Raw genomic sequence first — 17,689 nt, 5'->3', positions numbered from 1 at the left:
AACATTATCCTAATGATGTGATCCCATTAATCAAATGACAACACATGTCTATGATTAGGAAACATAACCATCTTTGATTAATGAGCTAGTCAAGTAGAGGGATACTAGTGACACTATGTTTGTCTATGTATTCACACATGTATCATTTTTCTGGTTAATACAATTCTAGCATGAATAATAAACATTTATGATGATATGAGGAAATAAATAATAACTTTATTATTGCCTCTAGGGAATATTTCCTTCAGTCTCCCACTTGCACTAGAGTTAATAATCTAGATTACATAGTAATGATTCTAACACCCATGGAGTCTTGGTGCTGATCATGTTTTGCTCGTGAGAGAGGCTTAGTCAACGGGTCTGCAATATTCAGATCCGTATGTATTTTGCAAATCTCTATGTCTCCCACTTGGACTTGGTCCCGAATGGAATTGAAGCGTCTCTTGATGTGCTTGGTCCTCTTGTGAAATCTGGATTCCTTTGCCAAGGCAATTGCACCAGTATTGTCACAGAAGATCTTCATTGGTCCCGATGCACTAGGTATAACACCTAGATCGGAAATGAACTCCTTCATGCAGACTCCTTCATTTGCTGCTTCCGAAGCAGCTATGTACTCCGCTTCACATGTAGATCCCGCCACAACGCTTTGTTTAGAACTGCACCAACTTACAGCTCCACCATTTAACAAAAATACGTATCCGGTTTGCGATTTAGAATCGTCCGGATCAGTGTTAAAGCTTGCATCGACGTAACCATTTACGACTAGCTCTTTGTCACCTCCATATACGAGAAACATATCCTTAGTCCTTTTCAGGTATCTCAGGATGTTCTTGACCGCCGTCCAGTGACCCACTCCTGGATTACTTTGGTACCTCCCTGCCAAACTAATAGCAAGGCACACATCAGGTCTGGTACACAACATTGCATACATGATAGAGCCTATGGCTGAAGCATAGGGAATTCCTTTCATTTTCTCTCTATCTTCTGCAGTGGTCGGGCATTGAGTCTGACTCAACTTTATACCTTGTAATACAGGCAAGAACCCTTTCTTCGCCTGATCCATATTGAACTTTTTCAACACTTTATCAAGGTACGTGCATTGTGAAAGTCCAATCAAGCGTCTTGATATATCTCTATAGATCTTAATGCCCAATATGTAAGCAGCTTCACCGAGGTCTTTCATTGAAAAACTTTTATTCAAGTATCCTTTTATGCCATTCAGAAATTCTATATCATTCCCAATCAACAATATGTCATCCACATATAATATTAGAAATGCTACAGAGCTCCCACTCACTTTCTTGTCAATACAGGCTTCTCCAAAAGTCTGTATAAAACCATATGCCTTGATCACACTATCAAAGCGTTTATTCCAACTCCGAGAGGCTTGCACCAGACCATAGATTGATCGCTGGAGCTTGCACACTTTGTTAGCTCCCTTAGGATCGACAAAACCTTCCGGTTGCATCATATACAACTCTTCTTCCAGAAATCCATTCAGAAATGCGGTTTTTACATCCATCTGCCAAATTTCATAATCATAAAATGCGGCAATCGCTAACATGATTCGGACAGACTTAAGCATCACTACGGGTGAGAAAGTCTCATCGTAGTCAACCCCTTGAACTTGTCGAAAACCTTTCACAACAAGTCGAGTTTTATAGACAGTTACATTACCGTCAGCGTCAGTCTTCTTCTTAAAGATCCATTTATTCTCAATGGCTTGTCGATCATCGGGCAAGTCAACCAAAGTCCATACTTTGTTTTCATACATGGATCCCATCTCAGATTTCATGGCTTCTAGCCATTTTGCGGAATCTGGGCTCATCATCGCTTCCTCATAGTTCGTAGGTTCATCATGGTCAAGTAACATGACTTCCAGAATAGGATTACCGTACCACTCTGGTGCAGATTTTATTCTGGTAGACCTACGAGGTTCGGTAGAAACTTGATCTGAAGTTTCATGATCAATATCATTATCTTCCTCACTAATTGGTGTAGATGTCACAGGAACTGATTTCTGTGATGAACTACTTTCCAATGAGGGAGCAGACATAGTTATCTCATCAAGTTCTACTTTCCTCCCACTCACTTCTTTCGAGAGAAACTCTTTTTCTAGAAAGGATCCATTCTTAGCAACGAATGTCTTGCCTTCGGATCTGTGATAGAAGGTGTACCCAACAGTCTCTTTTGGGTATCCTATGAAGACACATTTCTCCGATTTGGGTTCGAGCTTATCTGGTTGAAGTTTCTTCACATAAGCATCGCAGCCCCAAACTTTAAGAAACGACAACTTTGGTTTCTTGCCAAACCATAGTTCATAAGGCGTCGTCTCAACGGATTTTGATGGTGCCCTATTCAATGTGAATGCAGCCGTCTCTAAAGCATAACCCCAAAACAATAGCGGTAAATCAGTAAGAGACATCATAGATCGCACCATATCTAGTAAAGTACGATTACGACGTTCGGACACACCATTACGTTGTGGTGTTCCGGGTGGCGTGAGTTGCGAAACTATTCCGCATTGTTTCAAATGTAAACCAAACTCGTAACTCAAATATTCTCCTCCACGATCAGATCATAGAAACTTAATTTTCTTGTTACGATGATTTTCCACTTCACTCTGAAATTCTTTGAACTTTTCAAATGTTTCAGACTTGTGTTTCATTAAGTAGATATACCCATATCTGCTCAAATCATCTGTGAAGGTGAGAAAATAACGATATCCGCCACGAGCTTCAATATTCATCGGTCCACATACATCTGTATGTATGATTTCCAACAAATTTGTTGCTCTCTCCATAGTACCGGAGAACGGTGTTTTAGTCATCTTGCCCATGAGGCACGGTTCGCAAGTACCAAGTGATTCATAATCAAGTGATTCCAAAAGTCCATCAGTATGGAGTTTCTTCATGCGCTTTACACCGATATGACCTAAACGGCAGTGCCACAAATAAGTTGCACTATCATTATCAACTCTGCATCTTTTGGTTTGGACATTATGAATATGTGTATCACTACTATCGAGATTTAATAAAAATAGACCACTCTTCAAGGGTGCATGACCATAAAAGATATTACTCATATAAATAGAACAACCATTATTCTCTGATTTAAATGAAGAACCGTCTCGCATCAAACAAGATCCAGATATAATGTTCATGCTCAACGCTGGCACCAAATAACAATTATTTATGTCTAAGACTAATCCCGAAGGTAGATGTAGAGGTCGCGTGCCGACCGCGATCACATCGACTTCGGAACCGTTTCCCACGCGCATCGTCACCTCGTCCTTGGCCAGTGCTCGCTTATTCCGTAGTCCCTGTTTCGAGTTGCAAATATTAGCAACAGAACCAGTATCAAATACCCAGGTGCTACTACGAGCTCTAGTTAGGTACACATCAATAACATGTATATCACATATACCTTTGTTCACTTTGCCATCCTTCTTATCCGCCAAATACTTGGGGCAGTTCCGCTTCCAGTTACCAGTTTGCTTGCAGTAGAAGCACTCAGTTTCAGGCTTAGGTCCAGACTTGGGTTTCTTCTCTTGAGCAGCAACTTGCTTGCTGTTCTTCTTGAAGTTCCCCTTCTTCTTCCCTTTGCCCTTTTTCTTGAAACTAGTGGTCTTGTTGACCATCAACACTTGATGCTCCTTCTTGATTTCTACCTCCGCAGCCTTTAGCATTGCGAAGAGCTCGGGAATTGTCTTGTTCATCCCTTGCATATTATAGTTCATCATGAAGCTCTTGTAGCTTGGTGGCAGTGATTGGAGAATTCTGTCAATGACGCTATCATCCGGAAGATTAACTCCCAGTTGAATCAAGTGATTATTATACCCAGACATTTTGACTATATGCTCACTAACAGAACTATTCTCCTCCATCTTGCAGCTGTAGAACTTATTGGAGACTTCATATCTCTCAATCTGGGCATTTGCTTGAAATATTAACTTCAACTTCTGGAACATCTCATATGCTCCATGACGTTCAAAACGTCGTTGAAGACCCGGTTCTAAGCCGTAAAGCATGGCACACTGAACTATAGAGTAGTCATCAGCTTTGCTCTGCCAGACGTTCACAACATCTGGTGTTGCTCCTGCAGCAGGCCTGGCACCCAGTGGTGCTTCCAGGACGTAATTCTTCTATGCAGCAATGAGGATAATCCTCAAGTTACGGACCCAGTCCGTGTAATTGCTACCATCTTCTTTCAACTTTGCTTTCTCAAGGAACGCATTAAAATTCAACGGAACAACAACACGAGCCATCTATCTACAAACAAACATAGACAAGCAAAATACTATCAGGTACTAAGTTCATGATAAATTTAAGTTCAATTAATCATATTACTTAAGAACTCCCACTTAGACAGATATCTCTCTAGTCATCTAAGTGATTACGTGATCCAAATCAACTAAACCATAACCGATCATCACGTGAGATGGAGTAGTTTTCAATGGTGAACATCACTATGTTGATCATATCTACTATATGATTCATGTTCGACCTTTCGGTCTCTGTGTTCCGAGGCCATATCTGTATATGCTAGGCTCGTCAAGTATAACTTGAATATTCTGCATGTGCAAAACTGGGTTGCACCCGTTGTAGATGGACGTAGAGCTTATCACACCTGATCATCACGTGGTGTCTGGGCACGATGAACTTTGGCAACGGTGCATATTCAAGGAGAACACTTCTTGATAATTTTAGTGAGAGATCATCTTAAAATGCTACCGTCAATCAAAGCAAGATAAGATGCATAAAGGATAAACATCACATGCAATCAATATAAGTGATATGATATGGCCATCATCATCTTGTGCTTGTGATCTCCATCTCCGAAGCACCGTCGTGATCACCATCGTCACCGGTGCGACACCTTGATCTCCATCGTAGCATCGTTGTCGTTTACGCCATCTATTGCTTCTACGACTATCACTACCGCTTAGTGATAAAGTAAAGCAATTACAGGGCGTTTGCATTTCATACAATAAAGCGACAACCATATGGCTCCTGCCAGTTGCCGATAACTTCGGTTATAAAACATGATCATCTCATACAATAAATATAGCATCACGTCTTTGACCATATCACATCACAACATGCCCTGCAAAAACAAGTTAGACGTCCTCTACTTTGTTGTTGCAAGTTTTACGTGGCTGCTACGGACTTAGCAAGAACCGTTCTTACCTACGCATCAAAACCACAGCGATAGTTCGTCAAGTTAGTGTTGTTTTAACCTTCACAAGGACCGGGCGTAGCCACACTCGGTTCAACTAAAGTTGGAGAAACTGACACCCGCCAGCCACCTGTGTGCAAAGCACGTCGGTAGAACCAGTCTCGCGTAAGCGTACGCGTAATGTTGGTCCGGGCCGCTTCATCCAACAATACTGCCTAACCAAAGTATGACATGCTGGTAAGCAGTATGACTTGTATCACCCACAACTCATTTGTGTTCTACTCGTGCATATAACATCAACGCATAAAACCTAGGCTCGGATGCCACTGTTGGGTAACGTAGTAATTTCAAAAAAATTCCTATGCACATGCAAGATCATGGTGATGGCATAGCAACGAGAGAGGAGAGTATTGTCCACGTACCCTCGTAGACCGTAAGCGGAAGCGTTATGACAACGCGGTTGATGTAGTCGTACGTCTTCACGACTCGACAGATCCAAGCACCGAACGTACGGCACCTCCGTGTTCAGCACACGTTCAGCTCGATGACGTTCCCCGGGCTCCAATCCAGCAAAGCGTCGGGGATGAGTTCCGTCAGCACGACGGCGTGGTGACGATGATGATGTTCTACCGGCGCAGGGCTTCGCCTAAACTCCGGGACGATATGACCGAGGTGGAATATGGTGGAGGGGGGCACCGCACACGGCTAAGGAACGATCCGTAGATCAACTTGTGTGTCCTAGGGTGCCCCCTGCCCCCGTATATAAAGGAGCAAGGGGGGAGGCCGGCCGGCCCCTTGGGGCGCGCCAAGGAGGAGGAGTCCTCCTCCTAGTAGGAGTAGGACTCCCCCTTTCCTACTCCTACTAGGAGGGGGAAGGAAGGGGGAGAGGGGGGAAGGAAAGAGGGGGGCGCCGCCCCCCTCCTAGTCCAATTCGGACCAGAGGGAGAGGGGGTGCGCGGCCCATCCTGGCCACCCCTCTCTCTTTCCACCAAGGCCCATGTGGCCCATTAACTCTCCCGGGGGGGTTCCGGTAACCCTCCGGCACTCCGGTTTTCTCCGAAATCACCCGGAACACTTCCGGTGTCCGAATATAGTCGTCCAATATATCAATCTTTATGTCTCGACCATTTCGAGACTCCTCGTCATGTCTGTGATCACATCCGGGACTCCGAACAAACTTCGGTACATCAAAACTTATAAACTCGTAATAAAACGGCCATCGTAACGTTAAGCGTGCGGACCCTACGGGTTCGAGAACTATGTAGACATGACCTAGAACTATTCTCGGTCAATAACCAATAGTGGAACCTGGATGTTCATATTGGTTCCTACATATTCTACGAAGATCTTTATCGGTCAAACCGCATAACAACATACGTTGTTCCCTTTGTCATCGGTATGTTACTTGTCCGAGATTCGATCGTCGATATCCAATACCTAGTTCAATCTCGTTACCGGCAAGTCTCTTTACTCGTTCCGTAATACATCATTTCATAACTAACTCATTAGTTACAATGCTTGCAAGGCTTAAGTGATGAGTATTACCGAGATGGCCCAGAGATACCTCTCTGACAATCGGAGTGACAAAACCTAATCTCGAATTATGCCAACTCAACATGTACCTTTGGAGACACCTGTAGAGCACCTTTATAATCACCCAATTACGTTGTGATGTTTGGTAGCACACAAAGTGTTCCTCCGGTAAACGGGAGTTGCACAATCTCATAGTTGTAGGAACTTTGTATAAGTCATGAAGAAAGCAATAGCAACATACTAAACGATCAAGTGCTAAGCTAACGGAATGGGTCAGTCAATCACAACATTCTCCTAATGATGTGATCCCATTAATCAAATGACAACACATGTCTATGATTAGGAAACATAACCATCTTTGATTAATGAGCTAGTCAAGTAGAGGCATACTAGTGACACTATGTTTGTCTATGTACTCACACATGTATCATGTTTCCGGTTAATACAATTCTAGCATGAATAATAAACATTTATCATGATATGAGGAAATAAATAATAACTTTATTATTGCCTCTAGGGCATATTTCCTTCACCAGACGCCAGGGACCCTGGCGTCTGGCCCCTAGACTCCGCAAAACTTCCTTTTGTGCTTTTCAAAAACCTTGTTGGCTCCTTTGGCCCAAATAACGTGTTCTCGTACCCAAACATTTCGGGAAACATCCGGAACCCCTTCCGGTGAATTCCGGAACCCTTCCAGAGATCAAACACTATTATCCTATATATCAAACTTTATCTCCGAACCATTCCGGAGTTCCTCGTCATGTCCATGATCTCATCCGGGACTCCGAACAACATTCGGTTACCAACATACATAACTCATATAATACTATATCGTCAACGAAACATTAAGCGTGCAGACCCTACGGGTTCGAGAACTATGTAGACTTCATATCTCTCAATCTGGGCATTTGCTTGAAATATTAACTTCAACTCCTGGAACATCTCATAAGCTCCATGACATTCAAAATGTCATTGAAGACCCGGTTCCAAGCCGTAAAGCATGGCACATTGAACTATCAAGTAGTCATCAGCTTTGCTCTGCCATACGTTCTTAACATCGTCAGTTGCATCAGCAGCAGGCCTGGCACCCAGCGGTGCTTCCAGGATATAATTCTTCTGTGCAGCAATGAGGATAATCCTCAGGTTACGGACCCAGTCCGTGTAATCATCTTTCAACTTAGCTTTCTCAAGGAACGCATTAAAATTCAACGGAACAACAGCACGAGCCATCTATCTACAACAAACATAGACAAGCAAAATACTATCAGGTACTAAGTTCATGATAAATTTAAGTTCAATTAATCATATTACTTAAGAACTCCCACTTAGACAGACATCTCTCTAGTCATCTAAGTGATCACGTGATCCAAATCAACTAAACCATGTTCGATCATCACATGAGATGGAGTAGTTTCAATGGTGAACATCTCTATGTTGATCATATCTACTATATGATTCACGTTCGACCTTTCGGTCTCCGTGTTCCGAGGCCATATCTGTATATGCTAGGCTCGTCAAGTATAACTTGAATATTCTGCATGTGCAAAACTGGGTTGCACCCGTTGTAGATGGACGTAGAGCTTATCACACCTGATCATCACGTGGTGTCTGGGCACGATGAACTTTGGCAACGGTGCATATTCAAGGAGAACACTTCTTGATAATTTTAGTGAGAGATCATCTTAAAATGCTACCGTCAATCAAAGCAAGATAAGATGCATAAAGGATAAACATCACATGCAATCAATATAAGTGATATGATATGGCCATCATCATCTTGTGCTTGTGATCTCCATCTCCGAAGCACCGTCGTGATCACCATCGTCACCGGCGCGACACCTTGATCTCCATCGTAGCATCGTTGTCGTTTACGCCATCTATTGCTTCTACGACTATCGCTACCGCTTAGTGAAAGTAAAGCAATTACAGGGCATTTGCATTTGATACAATAAAGCGACAACCATATGGCTCCAGCCAGTTGCCGATAACTTCGGTTACAAAACATGATCATCTCATACAATAAAATATAGCATCACGTCTTGACCATATCACATCACAACATGCCCTGCAAAAACAAGTTAGACGTCCTCTACTTTGTTGTTACAAATTTTACATGGCTGCTACGGGCTGAGCAAGAACCGTTCTTACCTACGCATCAAAACCACAACGATATTTCGTCAAGTTAGTGTTGTTTTAACCTTCGCAAGGACCGGGCGTAGCCACACTCGGTTCAACTAAAGTTGGAGAAACAGACACCCGCTAGTCACCTGTGTGCAAAGCACGACGGTAAAACCAGTCTCGCGTAAGCGTACGTGTAATGTCGGTCCGGGCCGCTTCATCCAACAATACCACTGAACCAAAGTATGACATGCTGGTAAGCAGTATGACTTGTATCGTCCACAACTCACTTGTGTTCTACTCGTGCATATAACATCAACGCATAAAACCTAGGCTCTGATACCACTGTTGGGGAACGTAGTAATTTCAAAAAAAATCCTACACACACAAGATCATGGTGATGCATAGCAACGAGAGGGGGAGTGTATCTTCATACCCTTGAAGATCGCTAAGCGGAAGCGTTTATCAACGCGGTTGATGTAGTCGTACGTCTTCACGATCCAACCGATCCAAGTACCGAATGCACGGCACCTCCGAGTTCTGCACACGTTCATCTCGATGACGTCCTCGCCTTCTCGATCTAGCAAGACGGGCGAAGTAGTAGATGAGTTCCGGCAGCACGACGGCGTGGTGACGGTGTTGGTGAAGAACAATCTCCGCAGGGCTTTGCCTAAGCACTACGGAAACTATGACGGAGGATAAACTAGAGGGGACGGGGTTGCCGGCACACGGCTTGGTGTTTCTTGATGTGTCTTTGGTGCTAGCCCTGCCCCTCTATTTATATGTTGAGCCTTGGGGTTGAAACTTGGAGTAAAAGCCTCCACAAAGTCGGTTTCACCCGAAAGGCAAGAGTCCTTCTCGGACTCCAGGGCCAGACGCCAAGGTTCTCGGCGTCTGGACCTAGACACCAGGGACCCTGGCGTCTGGCCCCTGGACTCCGCAAAACTTCCTTTTGCGCTTTCCAAAAACCTTGTGGGCTTTCCCCTTTGGCCCAAATAACGTGTTCTCGTACCCAAACATTTCGGGAAACATCCAGAACCCCTTCCGGTGAATTCTGGAACCCTTCCGGAGATCAAACACTATTATCCCATATATCAAACTTTATCTCCGGACCATTCCGGAGTTCCTCGTCATGTCCATGATCTCATCCGGGACTCCGAACGACATTCGGTTACCAACATACATAACTCATATAATACTATATCGTCAACGAAACGTTAAGCGTGCGGACCCTACGGGTTCGAGAACTATGTAGACATGACCTAGAACTGTTTCCGGTCAATAACCAATAGCGGAACCTAGATGCTCATATTGGCTCCTACATATTCTACGAAGATCTTTATCGGTCAAACCGCATAACAACATACGTTGTTCCCTTTGTCACCGGTATGTTACTTGCCCGAGATTCGATCATCGGTATCTCAATACCTAGTTCAATCTCGTTACCGGCAAGTCTCTTTACTCGTTACGTAATGCGTCATTCCGTAACTAACTCATTAGCTACATTGCTTGCAAGGCTTATAGTGATGTGCATTACCGAGAGGGCCCAGAGATACCTCTCCGACAATCAGAGTGACAAATCCTAATCTCGAAATACGCCAACCCACATGTACCATTGGAGACACCTGTAGAGCTCCTTTATAATCACCCAGTTACATTGTGACGTTTGGTAGCACACAAAGTGTTCCTCCGGTAAACGGGAGTTGCATAATCTCATAGTTGTAGGAACATGTATAAGTCATGAAGAAAGCAATAGCAACATACTAAACGATCAAGTGCTAAGCTAACGAAATGGGTCATGTCAATCACATCATTCTCCTAATGATGTGATCCCGTTAATCAAATGACAACACATGTCTATGGTTAGGAAACATAACCATCATTGATTAATGAGCTAGTCAGGTAGAGGCATACTAGTGACATTAAGTTTGTCTATGTATTCACACATGTATTATGTTTCCGGTTAATACAATGCTAGCATGAATAATAAACATTTATCATGATATGAGGAAATAAATAATAACTTTATTATTGCCTCTAGGGCATATTTCCTTCAGGGATCGCGGCCGCAGGCAGGGTCGCGAGCGTGGCCGCGGGTGGCACCGCGGGCGGAACCTCCCCCGAGGCCGCCGGGAGGACGGCAAGTGATGAGGAAGAGGCCGCGGGTGGCGCCGCGGGGAGGATCACCGTCGTGGCGGCGGAGGTTGCAGGCGACGGCGGCTGGATTGGAGCTGAGAACATGGAGCCCACAGCGGTGGTGCCGAAGAATTGGGGCACCGATGGAGCCAAGAGGCGAGGTGGGAGGTTGAGGAGGGCGGCAAGCGACGCGGGGATGGACCCGGAGATGGCGGCACCCGAAGCGGAAGCGGTCATGGCGTCGTCGGCGGCGGCGGGTAGGGTGGAGGACCTAGGTTAGACTCGATACCATGTAAAACGTAGGTTTTGGGGGAACTGGTTCAACCCTCAAAGGGGTGGCCTATCACACACACACACACACACACACACACACACACATATATATATATAATGATGACATACAAGTCCAATACCAATAAGGTATGGTTTACACAGTAGGGCTACAATACGAAGTCTAACACAATTTCAGAGTATCCAAAAAAATAAAAATAAAAACTTGGGACTTGGCAAAATGGCATGAGAAAATGAGGTTCAGCTGCTTCAGCAAGAAGGTGGTTGAGGAACAACCCTCCTGTCGGGTGGTCTGTTTGTGGTTCCAGTCCATCCGATTGTCTCGGTCTTTCCAAATTGTTGACTGCGATCGTGGGAACCATTAACCAAGGACTAATCCATCACTAAAATTGTATAAACTATACTTAATCAAACGACCAAAAAGTGAAGTCCTTGTGTTTGTCCGATTGTCTCATATTGTAGCACATCCGTCGCACGATCAGGGGCTCCAATTTTTGACATTATACTGAAACTGACAGCCACGAGATCGACAACATTTACATTGTCAGTTTTGTCACTACCCGTTGAAGCGACACGAGATGAGTCTATATCGGCAGCGTAGAACAAGTGTGTTCGTGCAAGCAATGAGCACGATCTGAATTGAACCCTCGAATATGAAAAGAGGAGTCGTTGTCGTTCAGATTCTGACTGAAATTAACTTGCTTATACGATTTGCAACGTGGTCATGCTTTGTCTTTTTGAAATTTGAACAAACGCCACTTTGTTGAAAGGTTGAAAGTACGCATGCATCCAGTTGCAAATACTCCTATCATGGACCATATGAAAAGCAAAAAAGCCTTTCTACGATTTTTGGATTGACATGACTTGTATGGTTTCGGTGGTTCACTTAAACCATATGTTTTAGACAGATTTCCGACATGATAACAGCCTAGGATTAAACATGTTTATGAGGCAAAATTATAAAACGATCCCCAATCCTCAATTGCTCATTATACTGATTGTTACCTGTCGTGTTTCTATTGCTTTGCTTTTAGGACGAAGCACCGCATGCCACACAGGTTGGGAGCTAGCTTGACTACAGGGGTAGGGAGGATGTCATCTAGGCCCCAGAAAATCCTGGCGAGTGGAAGCAACCCCACAAGAGGAAGCAACCAATTACAAAGAACAGCATCAGCTTAATCTCCCATCTTTTTCAACACTAATGTGGATAGGTGGGGCAAGGGCCTCCACATGAATTGGGTGTGAGTGACAAAATTAGCTAGCCCCAAACCAAAGAGTGCTTAAGCTGCTAAAACCACCACACATTTTGGCTAGCAGGTACCCTGGCCATGATCATGACCCTGGCGTGTGCTTTGTTGGCCATCAGCTGACCCCCTGGGGCCCACGGCCCATCACAATGCAAAATTGCCACTGTCTACATCACATCTCCTCCTCTGTCCATCACAGATCGTCGTGACAGTTTCTGATGTCACCACTGAGAGTGGAGCGTGGAATGAGGGGCTTGTCAGAGATATCTTTTTCCCTGTTGATGTTGTTGCAATCCTCAAGCTGCCAATGGTGTCTAGAGGAGAGGACATTTGGGCATGGGAGAAAGAGAAGCATGGTATTTATTCTGTCAGATCGGCATATCAACTGCAAGAAGATGTGCAAAACCAAGCGGTAGGAGGCTATGATAATCCGGGTTCATCGATGGAGGGGCCATGGAAGCTGATATGGAAATCCCAAAGTCAGGGTGTTTTGGTGGCGTGTTATGCATGATTTTTCACCGGCAAAGCAGGAGCTCCATCGGAGACACTTGGAACCTACTGCTCATTGTGAAACATGTGGTTCAGAGGAGGTATCGGTGCGACATGTGTTGACAGAATGCACCATAGCAAGGATTTTCTGAGAACAAGCTAAAAAGATCACAGGGGTTAAATTGCCTGTCTTTCATCCGACTTCATGGGCTAGTGATTTGCTTGATGACAGGGTGTGTTCTAGGAAGGACAGGGCGGTGATCATACATGGGATGTGGTCACTCTGGATGCAGAGAAACCAGCGCCGTCATGGTGAGTCTGGACTGCCAGTCCACCTAGCTGTGTAGGTGGGTGAGGGATACAGCCTTCGATCTCTAGCAGATTTTGCATCAAGAGATTACAACTATGAGCATGTGGGAACCTCTGTTCACGACTTGCCCAGGAGAAATTGAAAGATGACATTGGCAAAACAGTTGCAGTTTTAGAACAACTCAAAATGACAGCCCCTACATTTTTTGTTGCTTTGGATGTTGATAGTGAAGGAACAATAACGAATATGTTGTGGTGCTCAGGCAAGAACAAAGTTGACTATTCACATTTCGGCGATGTGGTAACATTTGACATGACATATCGAACAAATCTTTATAAGATGCCGTTTGGCTTATTTGTTGGAGCCAACAACCACTTCCAGACAGTTGTATTTGCTGGTGTTCTAATGACAGCTGAAACTACAGAAGCATTTGAATGGGTTTTCTCCACTTTTGCTAGAGTTATGGGGAATGTGAAGCTATCAATAATATTAACTGGTTAGTCTGTTATTTTTGCTGTGACCAAATCAGTTATCACTACACATACTTATCATTCCCGGAAATGTTGACCTATCTAATAGGGTTTTGATGTTCTCATGTTCCAGATCAAGCATCAGCAATGGAAGCAGCTCTGAAAACAACTTGGCCGCACTCTAATCATAGATGGTGCCAATGGCATGTTCTAAGGAATGCAAAATCGAAAATTGGAATTAATATTCCAAGCACTATGGGTTCAAAGCAAAATTCAATGCACTAGTCACGGACATGATGCTACCATCAGAATTTGGAGAAAGATGGTGTGCTCTAATTAAGGAATACAAGCTGACAAATAACAAGTTCAAAGCAAAATTCAATGCACTAGTCACGGACATGATGCTACCATCAGAGTATTGATTAACAGGCAATATAATTCGTGTACATATCATCAGTGTCCACTCTTAACCTCAAACATGCAGGAGGACAGTTCCAAGGTCGAATTGATATGGTAACCATGAGAAATAATGGCCATCAAGCTTAATATAGTATTGAATCCTATGATCATCCAAAATAAACAATTATTCTCAGATCTGAATCTTTCCAATTTTATTATTTCAGATGATGGAATTATTATAGCATATATAATGATATAAACTAGGACAAGTTGTATTATGCAGAGTCTTTCACATTTCTGACAGAGTATACATACCGCATTTTTATTTTTCAAACTCACAGGTAGTGAATATAGTTCCTTGAAAATAGTCAATTGCATTTTGGAATCATTCCATTCAAATGGAAATGGTGCTACTGTAAGTTTTAAAGAGCAACAATTAAATGGACAAAAGACTGATGAGCAACAATGCAATATGTACAGAGCATATCAGAAGGAACTACTGTTCTAGTAAAATATAGCTTTCAGAGAAGCAATTGCACATCCTACAAGGATAAACAATCAACACAAACAATCACGAACTATATCATCAGTACTCTATGGCGAAGTACATATTAAGAGTATTGATTAACAGGCAATATAATCCAGGTACATATCATCAGTAGTCTCGCCATCCAAAACTCACTATGGCCAAGTCTTAGCAGCAACTCGTTAAGCCAGAATTCTCCCTCTCATAAGGAACGCAGGCAAACACCATATATCTGTGCCTAAGACGAACCTGAGGTGGGCTCGCCGGTGGAGTCCGAGGCATCAGACGAACCTGAGGTGGGCTCGCCGGTGGAGTCCGAGGCGTCAGACGAACCTGAGGTGGGCTCGCCGGTGGAGTCCGAGGCGTCAGACGAACCTGAGGTGGGCTCGCCGGTGGAGTCCGAGGCGTCAGACGAACCTGAGGTGGGCTCGCCGGTGGAGTCCGAGGCGTCAGACGAACCTGAGGTGGGCTCGCCGGTGGAGTCCGAGGCGTCAGACGAACCTGAGGTGGGCTCGCCGGTGGAGTCCGAGGCGTCAGACGAACCTGAGGTGGGCTCGCCGGTGGAGTCCGAGGCGTCAGACGAACCTGAGGCGGGCTCGCCGGTGGAGTCCGAGGCGTCAGACGAACCTGAGGTGGGCTCGCCGGTGGAGTCGGACTCGTGGATGGACAGGTCGCGGGATCTGAAGACATCGAGATCCCGGCGCAGCTGCTCCGTAACCATCCTCATCTCCGGGGGCGGGAGGGGGCGCGTGCCGTTCGCAATGAGGTTGTCACACATGTCAGTGGCGTGCGTGACGAACTCGCCGCCCATGGCTCCGACCTTCTCCCTGACGTCGCGGACGTAGTCGACGAGGAACCGAAGCGCTGGCTGGCTGGTGGGGTTGTCGTGGAGGAAGGGGAGGAGGCCGAGGCCGATGAGCTGGAAGGAGACGTCGACGTTCGCCAGGGCAGTGAGGCGGGCGGCGTTGCGAACGATCCAGTCGCTGGCGCCGCCCTCGAAGTACACCACGCCGAGGAGGGCGGAGGAGTGGGAGGCGGGGAGGGCGTCGATGGTGACTCGGTACTCGGCGGGGGGGCCGTCGAAGACCTCCTCCCTAAGGCTCGCGAGGCGGCGGAAGGAGTTCACGTGGATGTGGTCGAGGCCCATCATCCACGCCAACACGTGGCTGTCGTCGTTGATGCCGTGGTCGGCGATGGTGACTGTCTCCAAGCGGAACATCTTCAGGCGGCGGAGCAGGTCGGCGGCGGAGAGTCGCGGGGGGTGTCGGCGGGTGTTGTCGGCGTACGCGATCATGTCCTGGCAGATGAGCGTGGCGCTGTGCTCGAAGTCGCCGCCGACGGCGGGGGCGGAGGCCTGGATGAAGACGGCGTAGCGGGACAGCAGCGACAGGGTCGGCGACGAGTACCGGGAGCACATCGACGACGATGGCGTGGAACATGCGGTCGATCGAGGCGAGCTCGTTGAGGCGGCCGCCATTCTCGATCTCCCAGAGGTCGCGGTCCGCCTGCAACTCGAGGAACGCGAGGAGGGCGGCGGAGTGGGCGACCTCGACGGAGGTGATGACCACCACGCGGCGGGGCGGTGGGCGCGTTCATGAACGCCTCGATAGCCGCGCCAAGGGAATCAACGGCGAGGGGGGCCGGGGCCGCCATGGGAGACGGCGAGCTCTGGGGTGGCCGGTGGAGGTTCTGGTGCTCGGGGAGGGCGGGGCGGAGAGGTGGGCGATTTCGATTTTGAATTTGGAAATTGGGGAAGGAGAGGGCGGCGTACTACTTATTTTGGGGAGGGGAGGGGAGGGAAAGGGGACGGGATGGGAGGCTCGCTCGCTGGTTCCGTGCAAAGGACGGAACACGAGACGTGCGCATCGGTGCGGAGCACGGGGGTACACGGTTGGATCGAGCACACTCGGCCGATAGCGTCGTGCTCGTGGCCGGCCAACGCCAACTCGCTGCCTGACCGGTCGGTCGGTCTCGATGCCGGCCAGACACGCGCTGGAGGGGAAGGCGGGGGGTGGTTCCGGGTCATCCATGCGTCGTCGATCAGGGCCATCGATCACTCACGCACGGGACATCGGCTCGGTCGCACCGTGTCAAAGTAAGGTAGGCAGGCACGGACCATGCACGGTCTGCCGCGACGCGACGCACATCATCGTGCAGCAGCCCAGGGATCGATCGAGGCGGTACACGGTTACGGTCGACGACGCCCGATGCCGTCGTGTGTGCGTGCTCGTGGCCCGTCCATCGGTTAGTCCACGGTGTTGGACCGCCCTGGCGCCCACCATACGGACCCAAGATCACTTGCGACTTTGTTCATCGGTCGGTTCACGGTGTCATTGAGCCGACCACGGATCGACCAAACCGACCGATGAGTATGTGTTTGGAATTTTTTTTTGTTACAATTAATAGTACTGTTTTTGTTTTTTGAAAGAGCGCAGGAGAGTTGTGATTTCATTAAGCGGAAGAACGGCTGGAGCCAACTGTACAAAGAGCCGGCCACAAGAGCAGCGGCAAAGAAAGAAGAGACAAAAAAAAAAGAAACGTTAAGCGACTACTCCCAGCACAGATGCCGGCCTCCGGCGAGCGCCCATTGCCTAGCTTCATCGAGCAGCTGATCCAGCACCTGGGAGACCGGGTGCTCGCTGTTCCTGAAGATACGGCCATTTCGTTCCCTACAGATGAACCAAAGGACCATCAGCGCCATCGACTTGTTGCGTTTGGCCAAGGACGCATCTGCCGAGAGATTAGAGAGCCACTCGTGGAGAGACGTCCAACGAGGCCAAGAAGCAGGAAGAAATCCAGGCAAGCGGAAGCGATCGGCAACTCACGCCCAGAGTTGCTGCGACCAGGGGCAGGTGATCAGGAGATGCTCGACGGTCTCCAAGTTTCGGCGACAGAGCAGGCAGAAGTAGGAGTTCGGCCACTGCCTGGCAAGCAAGCAGTCAACAGTAAGGATCCTATTCTGGCCAAAGAACCAGGCGAAAAGGCGGCATTT

Source organism: Triticum aestivum, chromosome 4B (assembly GCF_018294505.1).
Source record: "Triticum aestivum cultivar Chinese Spring chromosome 4B, IWGSC CS RefSeq v2.1, whole genome shotgun sequence".
NCBI lineage: Eukaryota > Viridiplantae > Streptophyta > Magnoliopsida > Poales > Poaceae > Triticum > Triticum aestivum.
Note: the sequence above shows the minus strand (reverse complement) of the source record.